General features: G+C 34.2%; 1 protein-coding gene across 5 annotated transcripts in view; it reads left to right on the forward strand.

The window, feature by feature from the left end:
• Positions 1–25,950, forward strand: part of GRIA4 (glutamate ionotropic receptor AMPA type subunit 4) — a 487,658-nt gene that overhangs the window by 227,578 nt on the left and 234,130 nt on the right. The gene's annotated exons all lie outside the window — the stretch shown is intronic.

The following is a 25,950-nucleotide window of genomic DNA, read 5'->3' on the forward strand; positions in this document are numbered from 1 at the left end:
CTTGAAGATCTCTTTGGGATATAAGTCCAGTAGTAACACTGCTGGATCAAAGGTTATACACAGTTTGATAACTTTTTGAGCATAGTTCCAAATTGCTCTCCAGAATGGCTGGATATATTTACAATTCCACCAACAATGTATCAGTGTCCTTGTTTTCCTACATCCCCTCCAACATTCTGCATTATCTTTCCCTGTCATTCTAGCCAATCTGACAGATGTATAGTGGTATCTCAAAGTTGTCTTAATTTGCATTTCTCTGATTAATAATGACTTGGAGCATCTTTTCATAGGGCTAGAAATAGTTTCAATTTCTTCGTCTGAGAATTGTCTGTTCATATCCTTTGACCATGTATCAATTGGAGAATGGCTTGATTTCTTATAAATTAGAGTTATTTCTCTATATATTTTGGAAATGAGGCCTTCTTCAGAACCTTTGACCGTAAAAATGTTTTCCTAGCTTATTGATAACCCTTCTAATCTTGTCTGTATTAGTTTTGTTTGTACAAAAACTTTTCAATGTGATATAATCAACATTTTCTATTTTGTGATCAATAATGATCTCTAGTTCTTCTTTGGTCATAAATTCCTTCCTCCTCCACAGGTCTGAGAGGTAAACTATCCTATGTTCCTCTAATTTATTTATAATCTCATTCTTTATGCCTAGGTCAAGAACTCCCTTTGACCTTATCTTGGTGTACAGTGTTAAGTGTGGGTCAATGCCTAGTTTCTGCCTTATTAGTTTCCAATTTTTCAACAATTTTTGTCAAAGAGTGAGCTTATCCCAAAAGCTCCAGCTCAATTTATACATAAGGAAACTGAGACAAATGGGCTTTAATTTTCCAGGGTCACACAGCTAATAAATTTCTGAGGTCAGATTTAAACTCAGGAAGATGAATTTTTCTTACTCCAGGTTCAATACTTTATCCACTATTACTCATAGCTACTCAATCCAAAACTTTAGATTCTGTGTTAATCACTAAGAGAAAGAGATGAAGTGTGTGTGTGTGTGTGTGTGTGTGTGTGTGTGTGTGTGTGTACTTTTCTATATTCAAGGAAAAATAACTTGGAAAATTTTTTTGAATTTATTTTTTTTCTTCTGTAAATACATGATGGCGCATGATACTCCAAAGGAAAAATACAACTTACTGTTATCATAGAGTGTGAAAAATTATATTTTTGCCCATCTGACACAAAATGTTTTTATAATTCTAATGCTTCTGGTTCCCAAACTTTCATGAAAGATAAAATCCACAACTAGTAAACATTGTTACATAATCTGCTCTCCCCCAGATCATCACTTTCACTCCAAGTATCACACAGCTGTTACACTGGGAGTTATCCAATTGCACACAAATATGGCTCTTTCCATTCATTTGCATAATTCTGAATTCCTTTCACAGGAAACATAATGCCAGTGTAGAAGTATAAAGAATAAAATAATGGTTATCCAAGGAATGATTCAACAAACCAGAACAGCTGCTCATCAGAAATGCCAGAAAGTTCTTTTTATCAATATTCTTCTTTCTGGCATAGTTGAAAGCTTAAAACTCTCTTGGAATTCTTTTCCCAGAAACATGAGGGAAACATTTTATGTATTTCATAATTCATAATAATATCATGCCCCCACATGAAAAGAAGCAAACTAATCTCAAGTAGAAAACAAACTGTAAAAAAATATTAAATCCCTTTCAGGGTCCATTGCCCAAATGTGGCAATTGAGAGAGAAACAAAAAATACAATTAATTTGGGAAAATTCACAAATGCCCAATTTTATGTTGCAAAACCATAAAAAATAAGTATATAAATTGGTATAATCCATAAAAAGTCACATTGAAAAAAGGCTAATCATTTAAACGGCAAATTAAACACAACACAATTTCTGTAGACTTTGTTTAACTATCTGTCAGGGGAGTAATTATGTACCTGAATTTGCTTTAGAAAATTAGTAGATGATTATACATTAGTGGTCTTATACTGATATACTGAGTTTCTTAGGGGTATCTATTTAATAAACTCTGAAAATGGTTGCCAGAAAGAATCTCAACATTTCTTCACTTTCTTTATATAACTTGAGTAATGGTTATTTAGAGCTCAGAAATTCTTTGAAAAATGGGAATGAACTTGTGGGCCTCTTGTATATTGGGAAATTTATATTTATCTCAGCTTTCTTTGAAATATTCTATGTGATTTTTATTTACAATCTTGCTTTATTCTACAGTTAAACTTTCAATTATCCATGGATACATTATGAAAACAAAAGATTATAACAATCAATTTTTGATTTTTATCGGCTACCTTCCTTAATTACTTTTTTGTAAGAAATGAAAATGGTTAACCTAGTCTTGTGACTACTGGAAGAGAAGTTCTATTAAGCCAAAACATTTTCTCTCCTCCTCCCAAAAAATATATGAAGTCAAAGAGTTTAATAATAAAGAGAATAAGTCTACTTTGGGTTGGACTTTTACCTCTAGCAGAAAACAATACAATTTATTTCACCATACTACAGGGAGGCACAGAAGTTGGATAATGGGCAATAATAGAAAAATATGGATTTTCAAACTTTTAATTATGCTTTATGTATCTTTTTTCCCCAGCATAATGTATAGCAAAATTAATTTTAATGTACTTTTTTAAGTATTAAGAAAATATAAAAGAACTGACTGTGAATCTTATTTTGAAGTTATCAGTCACCACCAATATCCTCACCACCATTAGACCTGTACTGAATGTTAGTTAGATGTACATTTCATACTTCTAGATCTTTGTATGCCCTATCAATGAATCATTAAACATTTAATTGAATCTTTACTATTAATATAAAGAAAAAGAGAGAGAGAGAGAGAGAGGGAAAGAAGAAAAGAAAGAGGGAAAGACGAAAAAAGGAAAAAAAAGAAGAGAAGGAAGCAAGGAAGGAGGAAGAAAGGAAGGAAAGAACAATCAATAAGTACATGTTCTCTGAGGAAAACATTATGTGCAACATATATATGTATATACATATACATATTCTGTATATGTCTAAAAAATCAATACAATTTCCATGGAAAGGTCTGGGAAGGCCTTATAATATGAGAGATTATGTTTGAGCTGCATTTTGAAATAAAATAGAGATTCTACAGGGCAGAAGTAAGGAGCCAGTCGCATTATGGTCATAGAAGATAACCTGTGCAAAAGCATAGAAAAAAGAGATTTCACAGCACAGAAAATGACCAGTTTGGCTAGATCAAAGAGCAAATGAAGGGAATAATATAAAGTAAAAAACTAGAAAGGTAGATTGGGGTTAGGTTGTAATAGACATTAACTGACCAATGGAAGAATTTATACATGACTGCAGAAGTAGTAGAAAATAACTAAAATATATTGTTAATAAGATTTTTTTAAGTCCTTACTCCATGCCCAAAACTCTTGCTATATGCTGGGGATTTTTTTAAAGAGAAAAACAGACTGCCTACAGGGAAATCACATTCTAATAGGGTAAACTAGAGGTAAATCAAGCAGTGATATGATTAGACCCATTTTTTTCAGCTGGATTGAAATGAATGGGAGAGGGGAGACATGAGACATTTGAGGTAGAAGGATTAATTAGAAAGTCATGCTGTAGTTCCTACACACAAAAACGCAAAAGTATCTCATAGTTTGGTGAATATAGGAGTGGAGCAAAGTAGATAGATGTGAGCAATATAGAGCTAGAATCATAAGTTTTGGTATGGAATTAGATGTTAGGAATATGAACAGTTTTTTATTTAAGACAAATCAGGCTCATATCTTTGAGATGATACAATTGTAAATAAAGGAAAAGGAAGAACTTTCAAGATTTAAGTAGTATATTATTAATTGTTTTCTGTTACATCAAAATTAACTGGGTTTTTAAAAGTAAATTTTCTGTATCTGCAAATAACTTTGAAATTATTGAATGTTTTCAGGACAACAGATGAGGTAGTTAGTGGTTGGGAAGGGGGGAATACAAGGATATAGTATATTGATTTTCTGATCAGATGTTCCAAAGAGAAAGTTCTTGTTATCTGGGGCCTATGCAGAATTTTACAAATTAAGTCTGAAGAATGACTATCACTGTTAAGTCTGAAAAATGACTATCACTGTTAAGTCTGAAGAATGACTATCACTGCCTACTATCTGATTCAGAAGTTTTAGAAAAATGTTTAATTATTTGGTAAAATACTAGTATTTTGTGTATCTCTCAGAATTTGTATTTTGGATTTTAAGTTAATTCTTATTTAGTTTGTTAATTCACAAATTATGGAAATGAAATGATGGTTTTTTTCCCCCTAATTGTAGTCAAATTAATAAATTCTACTTAAGGACTATTGAATCAATTCAACATAGATTTATTAAATGTAAAATGTTCCTAGATCTATTTGGGACCCATATCTTTAACTTATTATACCATTCTTTATTCTTTAGCATATTAGAAGTTTTTAAAGATCAAAGTCTTACTTCTATTTTATGCTTAATAATGCTTACTTCATTGTAAGAAAGACATTTTTAAATGGTTTGCTGGTTTTTTCTCATTTTTAACTATTTTTTAAACATTAGAATGTTGCTGTGATTCTTCAGAACTTGATCTATAAGAATTTGAGACCCAAGAAATGGTCTTAGTTGAACTAGTAGCAATTTCAGTAAGAAATAGAGTGGATAGTATTGTTATAAACATTCATCTTGGACATTTAGAAAGGAGAAATGTTTCCTCTGGTAGAAAGTCAAAATCTTTGGTGAAAGGAAAAATCATCAATATATTCTATCAATATGATGAAATTTTATTTATTTAAGATGTAAAAGAGGTGGCTTTTGTTCCTTCTGCTTTACATAAAGAAAAAGAATGTAGACATTATACCATGAAGAATAGCGAAAGCAGAAAATTAACTATGGAAAAGTTTAAAAATATAAGCTTTTTTCCTCTTTGAGCAAAACAAATACTGACACTTGCTTATGGAACAGGTTTGCAGTGAGAAAGTGCAAATAAAAACATTTAAATGTTCCATAATGTTGATTTAAATAATCAGAGCTTTGTTTTTCAACAACAACAAAAATACTTTATATGTGTATAGCATCTTATAGTACACAGTGTAGATATTTTCATCTAAGTTTAAATACATATAAGAATTCCATTTTAGCCAGGGTAAGAAACTTTCCAATCATGTAGGCAGTAAATGGCACAACCTAGAATAAAAGCCAAATATTCTAACTTTTGATCTCATGCTCTTTCCACATCCTAAGTAATTATTGAATAGAATCTGCTGTTGTGAACCAACAACAAATGAATCAAAGTCATATTTGGTACCATTTGCCCTCAGTGCAAAAACTTTTTCTTAAATATGATTATTATATAAGAATTACATTTTAAAACTTATATACCATATCAATTACTTTAACAGTTTGCTATTTTGCCAGGAACTGTTTTCAGACACTAAGAAGACAAAGAAACAAAACACTGCTTGCCTTCAAAGAGTTTACATTTCATGGATGCAATTTGTTAACAAATATCCAGAAGTCATTTGATTATAATTAAATATTGAATAAATCAAGGAGCTATTCTTGAATATGAAAGAATAGAATAATGAAATGAAAAGAACATTGGATAAGGAATCAGAGAATGAAGGTTCAAATCCTAGACCTGCTTTTCTGCTACTATACTTTGACCTTGTTCTGATTACTCAAACCCATATTGAGCACTCTAGGACCTGAACTTTGTGATGTGTGTATGTGTGTGTGAGAGAGGAATTTACATATCATTTGTATATATGTATGTATATGTGATGTATATGTGTATTAAGAACATTAGACTCAATTGTATGACATGGGAAATACTAGCACAGAACCACCCAGCATAGCATACCCTCATCAGAGAAGATGCTGTGTTCTATAAGCAAAGTAGAATTGAATTAGTCCAAGGAAACACAAAAGACCAAAATTAGAGAAGCTACCCCAAATGTTCATATGGACTATTTGTGTCTGACCTGTGTCAGAGTATTCTCTGCTTGTCTGATCAGTCATAGTAGGATACACTGTAACTCAATTCTAATGTAGAGATATCATTTTGGTCCTCTTCAAAAATGAACAAATATATATATATATTCAACATTTTGTTAGAGAGCTTTATATTCTAATGTTTTCTGCACTGGGTCTAGTAGACAGTAAACTGGACCAGAGTTAGGAAGACTGAGTTCAAATCCAGTCTTAGGCACATACTGTGGGAACTTGGGCAAGTGATTTAACCTCTGTTTGCTTCAGTTTCTTCATCTCTAAAATGGGAATGATAGTAGTACCTACAATCATAGGTTGTTATGAGGATAAAAGGAAATAATATTAATAGAGTATTTTGCACATCTTAAAGCACTGCATAAATGCAAGCTATTGTTATTATTAGGACAGCTAGGAAGTTAAGTGATTAGAATACAAGATTTAGAGTAAAGAAGATCCATCTTCCTGAGTTCAAATCTGGCCTCAGATACTTCCTGGCTATGTGAACTTCAACAAGTCACTTAATTCTGCTTGTTTCAGTTTCTTTATCTATAAAAAAGATTTAGATAAGGAAAAATTTACTATTCTAGTATCCTTGCCAAACAAAAACAAATGTGTTCACAAAGTCTGACATGACTGAAATGGCAGAACAAGTAATATTATTCATATCATTGCATGCCTTAGGAAGAGAAGTAGTATATTTTACTCCTTTAGAATTCACCCTTGAGCACTCAACATGGTTGTGGTACCAATTAGGTGTCAAACAAATTCTTAATCAGTAGATGATATCTTCGTTATTTCATTATTAAATACTTGAAAAATGTTGTGTATAATATGCTTAAGGAAAAAAGTAGCTCCTAAGGGAGCTGTTTTAAATGAATGGATTTTATGTCACTGTCCTGCAAGATGACTTTACTGACCCCCAAAAGAAGCAGCAGATGAATTGCTAAGTGAAATCCTTGTGGTATTCTTAACAGTTTTAAATGCCAGTTTGAAGAATAAGTCAATTCTTCTGATGCACTCCTATTGAACACAAGAAGGACAGCAACATTGATGGATGATTAAGGCTGTCTGAGTCATACAAGGAGACTTTGTTTTTGCAAATGAGAGAGAAAAAAAGGGAATTTTTTCCTAATTCTATCACAGCTTCAAAGTGCCATTCATGATGTTTAACTGCCCATCAAAATCTACAGGGAAAATAATCCATTCTTTCCCTCCACCTGCAGCAATGAGAAAGAAAAACTAGATGGGAATGCCTCCAACTTTCTCCGTTTCTTATTTGCTTGTGGGTGCCTTGGTAATCAGTTGACTATATCTTCTTCTTAACAAAGCTGTTGTCCTTATTGAAGTTAATAAGGATTCAAATGCATCATATTTTATTTGTTTCCAACTAACCTTTGTCTGAAAAATCCCTTTAGTTCTCTTAATCACATATGTGGCCCACATGTTGTCTAACCCTTTTAATTTCTGGCACTGATTTCAAGTGATTTGCTAGCTGAGTTATCTCCCTTTAATGCTTTTATATTAGCATTTCACCTTAAATGCTCCTTTAACAGGTTTTTAAAGCATAGTGCCAAGTTTGAAGAATTAATAACAAAATCTGAGGCATCCTGAACATAACTTTAATGACCTTGTGCATTATTCTAACATCGTTACCTTTAAGTTTCAATAGAGGGAGTTAAAAGGATTAAGTATAATGCAGTAAATTGAAATTTGTCACAGACTCATGGGGCACATTATACAGATTGTATAAGATTTTTCACTTACTTCTATCCTCTGCATTTGGAAACTTAAAAATGCCGAGAATGTGTATCCACTCTAACAGCTTCTCATGAGTGTGATTAGAAGGACTAGAACAAAAAATGCAAAATACATTAATGAATATATAGGTTATGCATTTTCTTGTTTACTACATAACTGAATTATTTTTGCCTACTCTTGAACCTTGAAAATTTTACCTGTCCATAAACAGAACCTCTTCATATTCTTAAAGTGATGTCTACTGAAACTAGGTCAACAAATCCAATGATTTCTCTAAAGATTGCCCCTCTCCCACTGGGATGGACTGATGAACTTTACTATTCCATCAGTGAAAGTGCTGAGGGGGCTCACCAGCCCAGATGGCCTTCTTGCTGATCATGTCTGAAGTTGTGTTTGTTTTGTTTACCTCAAGTTGGCTCATTTAATATTGGATGAATAAGAGAAAGCATTGTTTGAGCTAACAAAAATTGAAATAGAATTATAAATTAATACCTTATATTAACAGAAGCAACCATCAAAGTAATTCTTCACAATAAAATAATAAAGGCAATGACATTTTATATTACAAAACCAATAGAACCACTATAGAATTTGGTATAGTACATATTCCTTATAACTAGGTTTATTTCATTGAATTTGCTGTACTACAAAACCCTAAAACCAATTTCTGAAGACCTAAATCCTGAATCAGTTGTTGCCTGAGGCTTTTTCTTACTAAGGAATTAGGACCTCAACATCAATGCCAAAGCACTTGATGATTTCTTCCATCTTTGTTATTAAGGGATGTCTCTCCAAACCTCTTCCCTAAATTCTGATTTGTTGTGAAGTCTCACTGTGTAACATTTCTCCTTCAGTTATTTAGTGTACTGCAAGGTGCCAAATGACAGCCTCATATAGCCTCCTCAATTGCCTGGAGAAAGGATCTGTAAACAGAAACCTGTTCCAGGTAATATTAGCTACTGAGTTGGATTGTCAGCTGTTCCAAATGAGGTGTTCTGACTCTTTTTTAGAGAGAATCTACCATAAATCAGGATGCTTCAGTCCAATCCACAACCATCTCAGCCATACAAATCATAAATGTTTTAGAAATAAATTGTAAAATGTAGGACAAATAATTAAATTACAGAACTGATATTTAGTATATACCAGATAAGACAGTAAAAAAGCATTTCATTTCTCTTAATGTATTCAAGTCATCAGAGGGACTATATCTTCATGTATCAAATGAATGGGAAAATGTGATTCTGAGTCATTGTCCGTAATTTTTAAAATATCATGCAAAATATGAGAAACAAAGCAGAATTAGAAGAGAACAAATTTTGTCATTATTTTCAAAAAACAGAAAGACGAGAATCCTTGAACTACAAACTATTGATTTTTGGCAAATTCTAGAATGTATTTTTTAAAATAAATTTTATATCTTTTTAATTGCATTTTATTTTTCTAATTACATGTAAAGATAACTTACAACAATCATTTTGGTAAGATTTTGAGCTCCAAATTTTCTTCTCTCTCCCTCCCTTCCTTATCTCTCCCATTCCCAAGACAGCAGGTTATAATATGATATAGGTTATACATATATAATCTTACTTCTTTTTTTATATTACCAAAGCTTCCCCCACAAACCCTCTGTCTCCTGCTCTATGAGAGCCATCCCATATACACCTAGTATTTCTAAAGTCAGAAAGGGTAAAATTCAGTATTATTGATCAATATATTTAAAATGTCAGAAAATATACAGAACATCTAAATTTCTCACCTCTACAAGTTGGTATGTAGGGAATGTCTTCTTAAAACTCTTCTTTGGAGCCATGCTTTAAAAAAAATTCAACATTGACCTTTAATATTTGTATATAATCATTACAAATATTGTTTTCTTGATCCTGCTTTTCTCACTCAGCATCAACTCATGTTGTATTCAGCACATTCATTATTTATTATACAAAAGTAACATATTCATATACCACAATTTGCTTAGCTATTCCCAAATAAATAGATATCAATTTTGCTTCCAGTTGTTTATTATCACAGAAATATCTATTTTCATGTATGTATGTATATGTATATAAAATTGACAGAAAGTTTTACATTATACACACAGAGAGAGACAGACACAGATACACACACACATATGTTTTCTTTCTATTAATTGTTTCTTTAAGGTATAAGTTCAATAAAGGAATCTCTAGAGCAAAGGTATAGATGTTTTAGTCACTTTATTTATAAAATTCCAAATTAATTTCTTCAATGGTTTTTATTGATTTACAACTGGACCAATAATGCATCAGAGTGTTATCTTCCCCAATCCGTCCAACATAGACTATTCCCATTTTATGCTATCTTTGTCAATTTATAGGATGTGAAATAGAACCTTAAGGCTATGTTGATTTGCATCTGTCTATTATCAGTGATTTGGAACATGTTTTCATGTGGTTGTCAGTGCTTTGGGATTTTTCTTTTAAAGTGTATCATGAATATGATATAACTATATTCTTTGACTACTTATCTGTTGATAAATGGCTATTATATTCATATATATACATATGTGTACATATGTATGTATAGGAATATATAAATATATGGAGAGTTTTATAATAATAAAAATTGATTTTGAAAAAGTAATTTTTACATACGTGTATGTGTGCTAATATATATGTGTGTGTATGCTTTCAAAAACTCAAGTATTATTATCATTCTATACATACATATATAAATTAAACAAATTTCTGTGTTTTTTCAGTGGTGTTCCAACGATTACTAATATTATATTATTTATTTGTTAAGTGGTAGAGGAAATTCTTTTTCATATATGCATTGGAAAATAATTCCTGAGATCCTCTGCAAGTCTAAAATCCTGTATTTTTAGAATTTTGTGAAAAAGAGATAAACCATGTATGAGAAAGTATTTCTATATCTACTTTTCAAATATTCTAGGAACCCTGAAGATGTGGTCTGTAACTTGAGGAGGTTTACAGTCTAGTAGGTAGATAATATATAAATATGCTAATTGCATAGGTAAATATATACTTATACATTGAGATGTATCTATATTATATTTGTGTGTATACATACACACATATGTCCATATGTGTATGTATATGTACGTATGTATGTATAGCTTCACTTGCAATGAACACCATGCACTATAATTCCTGGTTTTGCAGAACAGGTTTTGTTTCTGTGTTTTAAATAATTCCTCCATGCACATACAAGCTAATATAAGTCCAATTTCTTTTTTAAATTTCTAATCCTGAGCTACTTTATTTAATTATATCCTTTAAATTGAGATGCTGAGATTCCAATTTCCTATTTCCATCATCTCCATCATATAATCAAACACAGATTTATCCAATATCATTCAGCATCCCATAGGCAGAAAGAAAATGGTACTCATTCTGTGAATCTTGCATCTTTGCTTATTAACTTCACTATGCAAAAATGTATATAGTTGTTAACAAACTATTCTTCATTCCAGAGAACATTTATATCTGGCATTTGGCTTAAATTCCACAAAAAGTAGCTTAATGAGTTTCTGCTACAGATAGTTCCTAAGGATAATAAAAGGTTCAAAAAATGCATGATACAAATTAAGGAGCATTATAGGAACCTTTTATTGTCAGTCATATTAAATGAATTCCACATTATTCATAAATGAACTCTACAGTTAAGTATCATATGAGTAACTATTATTCTAGGTATTTAAAGAGAATTAAATTCCATCAAATCATTAAATAAAAAAAGAGAGTAGACAAATATATCTTCTGTAAACCTTATTTCATTCAGTTGTTTTATAAAAGAAATATGAAAAACAATGGGATCAACATAATTGCATACATTGGTTATGTTTATTACTCTCCACTTGATTTTATTAGTATTAGTTTGCTCAATCATCATAGCTGTTATCTAAAAATGAAGATTGGCAGTAGCCTTTGCATGGTTGCAAACTGCATTGAACTCTGCCAATCAAAAGTTTATACTGAGAATCAATTTTTATATCTCCTTCATTAGCTTCTAATTTTTAAATTGTGGCTGCTTGATGAACTGTATCATTTTAAATGATATTTATGATGGTTGTTCCTGCTTTAATTTCATCTTCAGCCAAATCAACTTATTCTGAACAACTTGTTCTTTGATATATAACTGAAATAATTATTGATTTCTTCCATTTTATCCATCAACTTAAAATCGAATCTAAAAAATTTGGCAGTAAGGTTCATTGTTTATACTTATTTCAATGCTTTCTCTTTGGTTAAATTTTGAGTCTTTTGTCTCTCAATTCTCAAAGAACCAAAGAACCCTCCAAATTTGATGTTTATTATATATTTTGGCACCACGGGGCAAGATTTCTGGACCATGTGGTCTAGCCTTTAATTGCAGTAATTCCCCATTATAAACTAGCCTTTTGAATATAAATTATTGCATTTAGTCACTTTAGTTATATAATTCAAAATTACTTTCGGATTGTATTGATTTATGGCTGGACCAATTATGCATCAGAGTACCTATCTTCCTCAATCCATCCAATATTGACTATTCCCATTTTATGCTATCTTTGTCAATTTCTGGGTGTGAAATAAAATCTTAGGGCTATGTTGATTTTTTTCTCTTAAAAAGATTTCTGCAATATGCTGTCACTTTTCCATTTACCAAATGAACCTAAAATGGACCTACAAATTGTAGCCAAAGAGCCACTCCAAAAATTAGCCAGTGTCAAATTCCAGGATCATCAGGAAAAGATAGGTCTAAGGTTTCTGAGGTATTAAGGTCCAATTGATAGTACTGGAGGAAAAAGAAGAGAATCCAAGTTATGGCCTAGTAGAATTATGTTCATTGGTGACATACTGTTGGCTTGTCTTTTTTCCCCAGAACCTATTGCCATGTTTTATATATGATAAGCATGTAAAAAGCTTTGTGGAATTTAATTGAATTCATCAAATAACAGACAAATTAACTTTCTGAACTGAGAGCATATGATACCCAGAGAAATTTGCAACAGTGTTCAACATAGGATCGATCAATGACAGCATATTTCAGAAGAGAATAGTAAATCTCATAAAAAAGACTAATGGTTTACTTCATGTGATCTCTTTGCCTAAGAGGGAGATATTTTCATGGTAGAAATATTGTATGTCATCCACACCTCACCTACACTTCCTAATGGTCATCATCCCAATAGTCAAGATAATTAAATGAACTACTTTTAAAATTCACATTCTATCTCCCTATGTCCTAAATAATAAAATATACTTAAAGGACTTTGAAAAATGTGAAGCCCTATCTAAATGGCAGATATTGATGTTGTCATTATTATTATTCCAGCTGCCTTGGATGAAGTGGAGGATAGAAAAAAAGTTTGCTCAGAGATGCTAAAAGAAAAAAAAATGATTTAAAAATGGAACTTTCTTAAAAGTAAGATTTTATTTACACAAGAACATATTTTTTTGTTTTGTTTTCTTTCTTTTTTTAATAACTTTTTATTGACAGAACCCATGCCAGGGTAATTTTTTACAACATTATCCCTTGCACTCACTTCTGTTCCAATTTTTCCCCTCCCTCCCTCCACCCTCTCCCCCAGATGGCAAGCAGACCTCCTATACATGTTAAATAGGTTACAGTAGATCTTGGATACAATATATATGTGCAGAACCGAACAGTTCTCTTGTTGCTCAGGGAGAATAGGATTTAGAAGGTATAAATAACCCGGGAAGAAGGACAAAAATGCAAGCAGTTTACATTCATTTCCTAGTGTTCTTTCTTTGGGTGTAGCTGCTTCTGTCCATCCTTGATCAATTGAAACTAAGTTAGATCTTCTCTTTGTTGAAGAAATCCACTTCCATCAGAATACATCCTCATATAGTATCATTGTTGAGGTATATAATGATCTCCTGGTTCTGCTCATTTCACTCAGCATCAGTTCATGTAAGTCTCACCAATCCTCTCTGTATACGTCCTGCTGGTCATTTCTTACAGAACAATAATATTCCATAACATCCATATACCACAATTTACTCAACCATTCTCCAATTGATGGGCATCCATTCATTTTCCAGCTTCTGGCCACTATAAACAGGGCTGCCACAAACATTTTGGCACATCCAAGTCCCTTTCCCTTCTTTAGTATCTCTTTGGGATATAAGCTCAGTAGAAGCACTGCTGGATCAAAGGGTATGCACAGTTTGATAACTTTTTGGGCATAGTTCCAAATTGCTCTCCAGAATGGTTGGATCTGTTCACAATTCCACCAACAATGTATCAGTGTCCCTGTTTTCCCACATCCCCTCCAACATTCTGCATTATCTTTCCCTGTCGTTCTGGCCAATCTGACAGGTGTGTAGTGGTATCTCAGAGTTGTCTTAATTTGCATTTCTCTGATCAATATACACAAGAACATATTTAAAGAGAAAATAAGAAGGAAAATAGTAAAGAAAGAAATCCTTGATGAGTTCAGAATAAGCTGCATCTCAAAAGAAAGCTAAATACAAAAGGAGGTAAAATCAGATGAGGAAGATTAGGAAATCAGGCATATTCCCTTTAGTTGGGAAATGAGAGATAATAATGTTAACAGACAAAAGCTATTCAATTATGTGTTTCCATCTTTTTCTATCAACATGTGTACTTTCCAAAATGATTAGGAGAGAACAAATGTAAGGAATAACCAAATCTTAGGTAGTAAGAAAACAATGACTTCAGGTCTCCAAAATCCAAGAGTTTATACACATATAAGAAAACTGAGAGTGGTAGGCCGCTGGTTTCCTATATTTTGTGGCATAATGTTGAGGCCTCATCATTCTGCCTAAAGAAGTCAGGCAATAAATGTTTATTAGGCACCTATTACTTTCAAACACTGTGCACTAGGAATACAAAGAAAAACAAGACAGTCCCTGCCTTCAAGGAGTTAACAACCACAAAGGACAAAACAACACACTGAAACAAGCTGAAAAGAGGTACAGGATGGGGAGGGAGAAATACTATCATGAGACCTGATAAAGTCATGTAACCAGGTGAAAAATGGTGTAGTGCCTGCCATGGACTACTTACTTAAATATAGGATGTGAGAGGAATTCTCTAATGTCCACTCTCTTCTTTCACCAATCAAAGGGAGGGAGGTACCCAAGGGGCAATAAGATACTGAGGAGATATGAATAATAGAGAAGTCTAGGAGCAAATTTCAGCATAAACTCAAACAATTAATACAAAATTACTTTCTCAAGTACTTCCAACTTCTGATAGCTCCTATAGACCCAAGAACTCTAAACAGAACTCTATTCTCACAATAAGTCAGTCAAAAAGTATTAAGTGCTTACTAAATGTCAAGTTCTGTGTTAAGTATGAGCTATACAAGTAAAGGCAAAAGATAGCCCCTTCCTTCTAGGAATTCACAATTTACTGGGAAAAGTAACATAGCAAGCAAGCTATGTCTAGGATAAATTGGAAATGATTAAGGAGAAAAGGTGCTAGAATTAAGAACAGTTCAGAAAGACAATGCCTGGAAATGAGAAAGGCAGTGTCTTTCTTATTTGTGCAACAAACAAGTGATTAGTGTCACTAGATCAAAGAGTATGAGGAGAGGAGTGAGGTACAAGAAGAATGGAAAGATGGGCAGGAAGAGAATTGGGATGTAAAGTCTCTGAAGACCAGAAATTTTTGTATTAATCCTAGAGGTGATTGGGAGCCACTGGATTTTGTTAAGTAAGAAAGTGAAAAGTTCAGATCTGAGATTTTGGAAAATTACTTAGTGGATGAATGGGGAATGGATGTGAGAGGAAGAGATTATGAGAGGCAGGCTCTTGTAACACTCTAAGCACAAGGTGATAAGGATGTGCTCTGGAATGGTGGCAATATCAGAGGAAAGAGCAGGTTGCATTTGACAGGTGATGAAGAGACATGCCTATATTCCTAAGAATAGAGAATGATGAGAAAATTCTGTAGAGAACCACGAAGGCTTAATGATGATAGCCTCTACTGAATGGATAATGTCAAGTTATTCAGCTTCTTTGAGAATAAGCATGACCTCACCCATCTCCATGAGATTATTCAACATTGGTCTCAGGCGGCAACCCTAATTAAAAAAAAAATTCCAAAATGTAGTCACTGAACTACTGTTAGAAAGATGCTGGGGAGACTGATATTCTAAAATAAGGAAACAAGGATGGGCAAAAAAAAGGTAGAGTAGACTCATAAACAAGTGTTTGATGTTGATGCCTAGCTAATTCCTAGAATACATTATTAAATGAACAATGAATTGCCATTATCTCTTTCCTATGCTCCAGTCCAGACCTGAGCCTAGAATTTATTGGATTTTTTTCCTTTCTGTTCAAGGATAGTGTCTCAGATAGAATTTCTATCTTCAGTTGTCTGCTGAAGATCTTCAACTGGATGACCACCTGGTATCTGACACTCAAGAGATCCAAAACATACTTCATTAAACATATTGTTCAAATTAAGGGTGATGTGAAGGATACTACCATTTTATAGTCACCCAGGGTGACAAACTAGTAGCCATTCTTTACCAACTTTTTACCACACCAATTTTTAATGTTTCCATGTGTTCTTGGTTATATCTCCACCTTACACCTCATATCCATTTCCTTCTGTCTACTCATATCACATCTCCAATAATTCAATCCCTAACTACCTCTTGCCTGGATTGTAACAAGAATCTCTTCTTTTGTCTCCTTGCATGCAGCTTCTCTACTCTCCAATCTATCATCCATGTAGGTTCCAAATTAATATTCTTAAACAATAATTCTGACTGCATCACTCCCTCTGCTCCAGAACTTCCAGTAGTTCCATGAGATCTCTAGGAAAAGATATAAATTCCTCTATTTGATATTTTAACTCCTTTACAATTTGGCTCCACCATGGTACAATATATAAAGTACTAGGTTTAAAATCAAGAAATCCTGAGTCCAAATATTGCTGCAGATACTCTCTAACTCAAGATGCAAGTCATTTAACCCCTCTTTACCTGTTTCTTTATCATCAGAATGAGGGAGATGAGTTCAATGGCCTCTAAGGTCCCTTTTAATTCCATGTTTATGATGCTCCAGGTCATTCATTCTTGCTTCTAGCCCAAGTGCCCCACTTGTCATCCAACATGTTATCTCCTACTTTTTTCCTCTGTACTAGTTCTGTGCCTAGAATGTCCTTGCCTCTCCTTTCTGCTTTTGGAATTTGATTGAAAGGATCTCCCTTCAAAGCCCAGTTCAAGAGTGTCAACTCTTCTAAGAGAACTTTCCTAACTTCACTAGCTAGTTCTCCTTTAAACCTATAATGTGTAAAAAATTATTGTATGTATTTTGTGATACAAAGGACTGAAAAATGAATAAAACAGTCTCAAAGAATTAAAAATGTATATTATACAGAGATCAGTGAAGATCTGCATGGTAGATGTAAGGCAAATCAAACATAGGAAAAATGAAAAAGAAACCAAAGAATGGTGTATGAATGATGTCACAGAGGAAACATAATTAAGAGAAAATACTTATATGACAACAGTGAGCAAGTGGACAATTATTGTACTTCAAGGGTATTCTCCTTGCATGTCATAAGAAAGCAAGGGAGGTATCTAACATATTGAATAGATTCCTAATACCAAAAGAAATGCAAGATAGAGAAAGGAATCACACAAGATGGACAGATCTGGCTGGATTATAATTTAACTTAAGAGAAGGGAATTCTAAATTGAAAAGGTCATATATCCATTATATCAGTAAATATATTTTGTGTTTACTTATCTATATTATCTATATTAACCTCTCCTCTACGAGGACTTTTTAATGTTTATATGCCCAACTTATGTCTCTGACAAATGGTTGATATTTAATAAATATTTAACTGAATTGATTTTGAATTAGAACCATTTATACAAAGTATGAGTTCAATAAGGACTCAAAAGTGATGTCAAACTTCATTTTGTTTTTCTATACCGGGGGTCCTCAAACTTTTAAAATAGGGGGCCAGTTCACTGTCCCTTAGACTATTGGAGAGTCGGACTATAGTAAAAACAAAAACTATGAACAAATTCCTATGCATGCTGCATATATATTATTTTGAAGTGAAGAAACAAAATGGGAACAAATACAATATTTAAAATGAAGTAAAGTTAAATCAACAAACTTACCAGTATTTCAATGGGAACTATGGGCCTGCTTTTGGCTAATGAGATGGTCAGTGTCTGGTTACATATTTGTCACTGCTAGTCATAACAAGTGATGCAAGTGTGCATCTGTTAGTCTTAATCTGATTGGAGATTTCAAATGTTTCATTCTAGAAAAAGTCTGTTCACAGACATAAGTGCTGCCAAAGATGGTTGCCATTTTGAGTGCATGGTTCCTGGGATGAGGATATGTCTCAGAGGGGAGAGATGCATAGAAATTATGAAAGCTGCTTGACTTGAATGTGTCTTTCAGAGAGTCACAATTCTGCAGTTCAGCCAGTTCCATTTGGTAAATTGTATCCACATTTTCAAGGTCAATAGAAAATGGGTTACGGAAAAGCTGTATGTCCTGTTCGTGGAGATGAAGCTCTTTAAATCTAAATTGGACTCCTTTTGCAATTTTTCCAGTGAATCCACACATGTTTTGTTTGAGAATGCAGTCAGTGGTTTTTCTGCTAACAGATTTTGAGTTGTGTGGAGATGGCAGAAGTTTTCCTCCTTCACTTGTTTGATGAGGAGGCTTAATATTACTTCAAATGCTTTGACATGTGATTGCATATCACAGATGAGCTTCCCCTTTCCTTGAAGTTGCGTATTGAAATTGTTGAGTAGCTCTGTTACATCTGTCAGAAAGGCAAGGTGCAATTTCCATTCTGTATCATTGAGTTCTGGTACTTCTTTGCTTTTTGAAAGCAGAAAAGTTGTAATCTGTGGAAGTAAGTCATAGAAACGTTTCAAAACTCTCCCTCAATTCAGCCAATGGACATCTATTGTATGTGTGTGATATAGAACATCTTCATACTCAACATTTAGCTCAGACAGAAATTCCTGAAATTGTCTGTGATTTAGTGCATTAGCTCTAGTGAAGTTAACACAACATATCACAATTTTCATAATAGAATCCCACTTCACTGATTTACTACACAGCGCTTGTTGGTGGATGAGGCAGTGTATGGCTATTGGATGAGAATGGTTATGTTTTTCCATCTCTTGGTTAATGTGAGCAATAACGCCCTTTCTTAGACCCCACCATGCTAGGAGCACCATCAATTGTCACGCTGGCTAGTTTAGCCCAGTCCAGCTCCAAACCATTCATAGTTTGGCAAACCTTTTCATAGATATCCTCTCCTGTAGTTGTTTCTTTGATGCTTTGCAGTACAGCAAGCTCTTCTATGACTTCAAAATAATTATTCATCCCACAAATAAAAATTAGAAGTTGTGCAGAATCACGAATATCATTGCTTTCATTGAATGCCAAGGAAAAATATGAATTTTTTATGGAGTTTTGCAAATGCTAATGCATATTGTCTCCCATTTCTTCAATCTTCCGTGTAATTGTAGGTCCTGTACTCACTGTACTAAATAAATTGGCCTTCTCTGAACACATCTCTTTGGCAACAGAAAGAAGGCATTCTTTAACACATTCTCCCTCCACGAATGGTCTGCCAGTGCATGCTATCAGCTTGGCAACTTGAAAACTTGCTCGCAGTGATGAAATATTTAGCTGCTTCTGCTTCACAAAAGTATTTTGCTGAGTTGTCAATGTATTTTTCAGTTTTAATATTTTATCTCTTCTCACTTCTCCAACCAAACAATAATATTTATCTTTATGTTGAGTTTCAGAGTGTTCACAAAAATTATATTTAAACATAGACACTATATTCTAGCATACCATACATACAGCTCTTTCCTTGTACTGCAAGAAAAAGTAATCATAAGTCCACTGTTCTTTGAATATCCTACACTCCAAGTTAATTTTTCTTTTTCTTGACATCATTATTTCCTAGGGATTCCAAATTACTATTAGTAAAATACCAATATATATACATATATATATATATATATACACAGAGCTACAAAAACAATATACCAGCAATAACTTTGCCCAGACAGAGACATACAGACTGCATTGCCCAACTTCCTCCAAGCTGCCTCTGTGCTGTGATGCCTCCATTTCCCACACTCTGTCTCCTGCTCTTTGAGCTCCTTGTTCTGACCTTCACTGCTGCAGTGAATTCTCCCTGCAGAGGCCATGACATGTGCAGCATGCATTGTACATCCCCAACGCCTGTCTGTTGTGGTGGCTGCTGTTAGTGTACAAGGCCGCAGGCCATCAGTTCTCCGTCTCCTGCATCTCTCTCCCTTCCCCACACCACACACCTCGGCCTGGGAACTCACCTCAACTCGGTATTGCCTCACACTCTGTCTCCGCTGCCTCAGCCCAGTGCCATAAGTGTGTGTTGCTAACGCGAGTTTAGGTTGAACATCACTTCTGGTCTGATTTTGCCATAACCCAGTGGGCCACATAAACATCTTCAGCAGGCCGCATATGGCCCATGGGCCATAGTTTGAGGACCCCTGTTCTATATACAAGGGAAATGTTGTAAATCTCATCTCTCACACAGTAAGGCAATTGGTAAGTAATTCAGTAAACAAAATAGAGAGATTGACTGGACTCATATATAATTTTGGTGAATTTATACAGGTCATCTATAAAACAAAAAGACCATACCTAAAGAGTACTGAGGAGTGGATTGCTCTCAAGGACTAGGGTCTCTAGTGTTATGTTAAAATGTAAGAATATAAGAAAGTAAGTTCTTTATGGGTAGGCAATTTCATTCATTTTATTTGTAGCCATAGCACTTAGCATAGAGCTTGGTTATATAATAAGCACATAATAATTATTTATGTATCATAGATTGATGTGTGAAAGATCTCTATCCATGGACCTCATGAACAAATTAGAGAAATATCAGGAAGGGGGATTAAATATCAGATTTATGGATAGGACAAACATTCTTGACCAAACAAGGAACAGAGAAGATCAAAGAAGATGAAATGCTTCTTTTTTACACAAAATTGAAATGTTTTTGCATTATCCTATCCTGGTCAGCATTTTTATCAGTGATTTGCTTAAAAGAAAAAGAAAGCTTAGTGATCAAATTTATAGAATCCATAAGATCAGAAGAGGAAAAATGCATATAGTCCAAGTTATTTGTGACTAGAAAAAAAGGTCATTATCTAATTGAAAAATTAAAGAACTCCCTTATTATTTCCCTAGAAAGTGTGGCGATAATTCTTAGAGGAGAAAGGATTGATAAATAACCTATCTCCAATTTTAGACATAAAAACAGCTTTAGTCCTATTTGGAAACTTCATATGAATAGGGGAAATTCCTTAAATCCTCTTACTTTCCAGAATTTACCGAATTTCCTAAAAATATTAATTAATTCTTAAAAAATTAATCCTGAAATAATTCAAGATACAGCAATATCTACTAGGAGAAGAGGCTACTAGGTGGTATAATGAATAGAGTACCAGCCCTAAAGTCAGGACAACTTGAGTTCAAATCTGGCCTCAGACACAAGTCACTTAACCCCAATTGCTTCAGGGGGAAATAAAAAAGCTAGGAGAAACTATTAGGCAGAATTGTCATATTCATCCAATTTCTGACCAAGTGAATGCTGAAGATGCCATGAACCCACTCCCACCCTCTCTTTTCAAACCTGTTCTGAGAATGGATACTTACATAGGAAAAGATAGGTGTGTGTGACACCTAACTCTGTATGACAATGGAAATAGGATGAATGAATTAAAATTCTTGTTCCACATCACTTGGGAAGTTGATATATCTGACTATTTCTCCAAAATTTCTCTACTCAATTTCCAACAAAATTGAGTAAAACTATAGCAAAAATAGCCTTTCCAGTCATTAAGCCTTTAGAGCCGGACCTTAGCCTCTTCATTATTGGGTTCAGATAAGGAAAACTTAGACAAGGAATGTTTGGAGAAAATAATCATAGAAGTACAATGAGTAAGCTTCATGAAGAGGACTTATGAGAAGAAAGAAAACTTTCCATTGTCTTTTTTTAATAGGATCAAAGCTTCTGTAACATCTATTATCTTCCATGGGTTACTATTCCTTAATAATGGCAGCATTTTCATAGAGAAAATGGCAAATTTTTGGACTAGGCTAATAGCTATTGGTTAGTTATGTTCTTTGTTTCTAAAAAGAACCAAAATGCCAGTACTGGCTTAGAGAGACAAGTTACAGAATGTCAAACTGTGACAGATTAAATCAGTATGAGCTCAGAGCAGTCTACCATAAGCCAGGCACAAATAGTCCATATAAACATTTGAGGTGGAGCCTCCAAATTTGGGTCTCACATTTCTTTTGATTATTTCAATTTCACTTTGCTTATAGAGCACAGAACCTTCACTGATGAGGGCACATCATTCTGGGTGTTTCACTGCCAGTTATCTCCCATGTCATGAAATCAATTCCAAAGTTCTTATAAGAGATCTTGAGATGGTTCTTGTATGACTTCTTCTAACCATCATGTAAGCATTTGTTCCATGTGGGATTTCTATAAAATAATCTTTTTGGCAAGTGTATTTGACATTCAAACAACATGGCTAGCTTCCAGGTGATCTTCAGAATCTTCCTAAGACAATTAAAATGGAAGCAATTCAGTTTCCTGGTATGGTACTGATATACTGTCCAGACTTCACAGGCATACAATGAGGTCAATATGAAGGCTAAGTAGATCTTCAGCTTTCCTCTCCCATACTTTTCTTTGGAACCTCCCAAACACTGAGCTAGCTCTGGCAATATTTGTGTCAACCTCATCATCAATATTCACATCTCTGGAAAGCATACTGCCAAGGTAAGTGAACTTCTCTATAGCATTCAAAACTTCATTTGCTGTAACTGATGGTTCTTTCACATATAGATGTGCAATGCTGGCTGATGGAACACCTGTGTTTTCTTGATTTTGATAGGCCAAAATTAGTATAAGCATCAGAGAATCTCTCCATAAATTGTTGGATCTCAGTTTCAGAGGCTGCAATAAGTACACAATCATATGCAAAGGAAAATCGTACACCAACACTCCCTCCACTTTGGTCTTGGCTTGTAGCCTTTTTAGGTTGAAGAATTTACCATAAGTATGCCATGTTTATTCTCATTGAAGACATTTAACAGCATGGCTGTAAAGATCATACTAAAAAGCATGGGAACAAGTACACAATCTTGTTTTACTGCTCTGGTTATGGGAAAGTACAAGAACATAATTCCTTATCCAGAACCTGAACAAACATGCTATCATGAAATTGATATGTAGTACTAATGGACTTAAATGAGGAAATTTTGAAAAAATTTTCCATAAGCTCTCACAACTGACAGTATCAAAAACCTTGGTGAAGTCTATAAACACATACAGACCTTTGTTCTTCTCTTGGCATTTCTCCTGAAGTTGTTGGGCAGCAAACATCATATCGGCCATTTCTTGTTCCTTTCTGAAGGCACACTGGCTCTCAGGTAGATGACCATATTTCAAACGAATGACCAGCCTATTAAGGAAGACTCTGACGAGAATGACTAAATGTGAGACCTTCCACCCTATAATTGTCACTGGGAAATATATATATATATATATATATATATATATATATATATATATATATACATATATATATATACATATATATATTCAGTGGAGGCATTCTTGAACTCCTAAGGATTAATCTCTTTTTGGCATATAAGCCAGAAAACTTCAGTCACCTTTTTTATGAGCAATGGACCACCCATCTTGTAAATCTCAGCTGGAATAGACTCAGAACCAGGTGTTTTGCCACAGACAAGGAACCTAGTGGCATTCAAAACCTCTTTTCAGATGGAAATTTGTCTAGATATGAATTAACTTCAATCAGCATTGATTGATGTTGGTCTATTGAGATCACCTTGGAAGTGTACAGCCTATTTCTCCAGGATTCTCCAGGATCCAGTCCTTAACACTAATCAATGTGGCTTCATCAGCACTGAATAGTAGAGATGTATCATTTGTCTTTGGCCCATAGTCTTCAGGACACTGTAAAAGCACTTTGAATTGCTACTATTAACGTAAAACTGAATTTCATTGAATTTCACTTGCCTTATTACTGAGCCAAGAATCCTATAACTCTCTAAGCTTTGTTTCTACTTTACTTTTGATGAAGTTAAACACTGCCTTCTTAGAGCTAGACAAACTGTCTTCCTGGTAAAAATCAGTACCCTTCTCTTTCTTATTTGTTTGTTTGTTTGTTTACTAGCTTCTTATTTCCCCATCATTTTTGTCAAATCAGTCTTGATCTTTGTGAGTGTTCTGACCTAGATGAACAAAGACAGTGTTGTACATCAAATTTCTAAAAGCTGCCCACTCCTTTTCTGCTTAACTGTTGCCAATTCTGTGTTGGCTCAATTGACTTTGGCTGGTAAGTTGTAGTGCTTCTGATCTTCATGAATTTAAGCAGTGAAGAGCTATTTTTGAGGCTGAATTAAATAGTTGGTTATGAGGGGAATGAGAGGAGCTTAGAAAGTCTCGTGTGCCTTCTCCGCCATCTTGGCTCCCCAGATTTCCAACCTTAGCTCAAACTTACATACTACATTTCAGTCAAACTCGACTTCTTTCTATTCCCTGTACTTGATACTCCATTTTCTTACCATCCCATAAATAGGATGTATTAGTTCCAATTGTCAGAATACTTATCTTCCCTGAAGACTGAGCTATGGTTCCATTCCTGAAGCAGAGGGAAAAAATCCACCTAGAAAAATTATCTTTGGCCCTTTCAGCACTGCTACTTGGAGGTACATTCCTTTATCTTGATTCACTGTCTTTCAACAGGTAGGATGGAATCCAGTGACTACTAAGCTCAGACAATTAAGAAATTGTTCTTAAGTTTTTTAGACAAAAACTAAATTTACTTTTAAGGAATTCACTAGAATATTAGACAAGGCATGAAGAAATAAAATAAAGAGAAACAGATTAACTACATTATAGCTACTATGTCACTAAGAAATAAACAGGAGAATTGAATTCTAAAGCTTCATTATAACCAGTTGAAATGTCAGTGGTAATCAAAGTGACTAATGAGAGGCAGTGCCAAGATGGTGGAGTAAAGCCAAAAGCTTGGGCTCTCACCCAAACTGCTCCAAATTCCTTTAAATAATGATTCTAAACAAATTTTAGAGTATGAGAACACTCAAAAAATGGAACAAAACATTTTCCTGCCAAAGGCAACTTAGACACTCAGAAGAAAAGGTGGGAAATCCAGTGTGCACCCCCAGATCCAGATCCAGCCCAGCTTGGACCCAATTGCTGAGTCAGCAGCAGTACTGGTGGCTACCAGACTTCTCAGCCCAGAGATACCAAAAAGGAGCTAGAAGATCAGCAGAAAAGGCCAATGGAACCAGAATCCGATCCCATTTTCCAATCCCAGTGCAGGCTCAGTCCCAGACTAAGCTCCATCCCAGACCCCAGAATCAGCAAGGTAGGACCTCTGAATCAATGGCAGTGCCAGAGGCTTCTGAGCCTCAGAGCAGGAACAACAGGGAAGTCTTGGAAGGTCAGTGGAGAAGGTCTATGCCAACAATATGTGAGTACGGTGTGCAGTCCCAGCACCGTCTGGATCAGCTAAGCCCCAGCCACTCCCCACACTAGATTTTACAGCTACAGTGGGCAAGGACACATCTAACAACTCCAAGGGCAGCAAAGAGTACTTCTGGTCAGATTTCTAGAAAGATTTCTGAAAACAACTGCACAAAACCCCTGAAGCTTGGGATAGTGCACCCTCCACTCTAGAAATGGTGCTCTACTCAGTAATAGGTTAGGAAAATGAGCAGAAAACAAAAAAAAAAAAATCTTACCATTGAAAGATATTATGATGACAAGGAGGATCAAAGCACATACTCAGAAGATGAAAACAAAGTCAAACCTCCTATACCCAAAGCCTCCAAGAAAAATGACAGTTGGGCTTGGGCCATGGAAGAGCTCAAAAGGGACTTTAAAAATCAAGTAAGATAGAGGAAAAATTAGGGAAAGAATTAAGAGAGGTGCAAAAGGAAATATAAAGAACTAATGAGAAGAATGCTTTTAAAAAGTAAAATTGGCCAATTGGGAAAGAAGATTAAAAAGCTCACTAAGGAAAATAATTCTTTAAAAATTAGAATTGAGCAAATGGAAGCTAATGACCAAAAAATTAAAAAATAGAAAAGTGAAATATCTCATTGGAAAAAC

Source organism: Sarcophilus harrisii, chromosome 3 (assembly GCF_902635505.1).
Source record: "Sarcophilus harrisii chromosome 3, mSarHar1.11, whole genome shotgun sequence".
In the NCBI taxonomy this organism is placed as follows: Eukaryota; Metazoa; Chordata; class Mammalia; order Dasyuromorphia; family Dasyuridae; genus Sarcophilus; species Sarcophilus harrisii.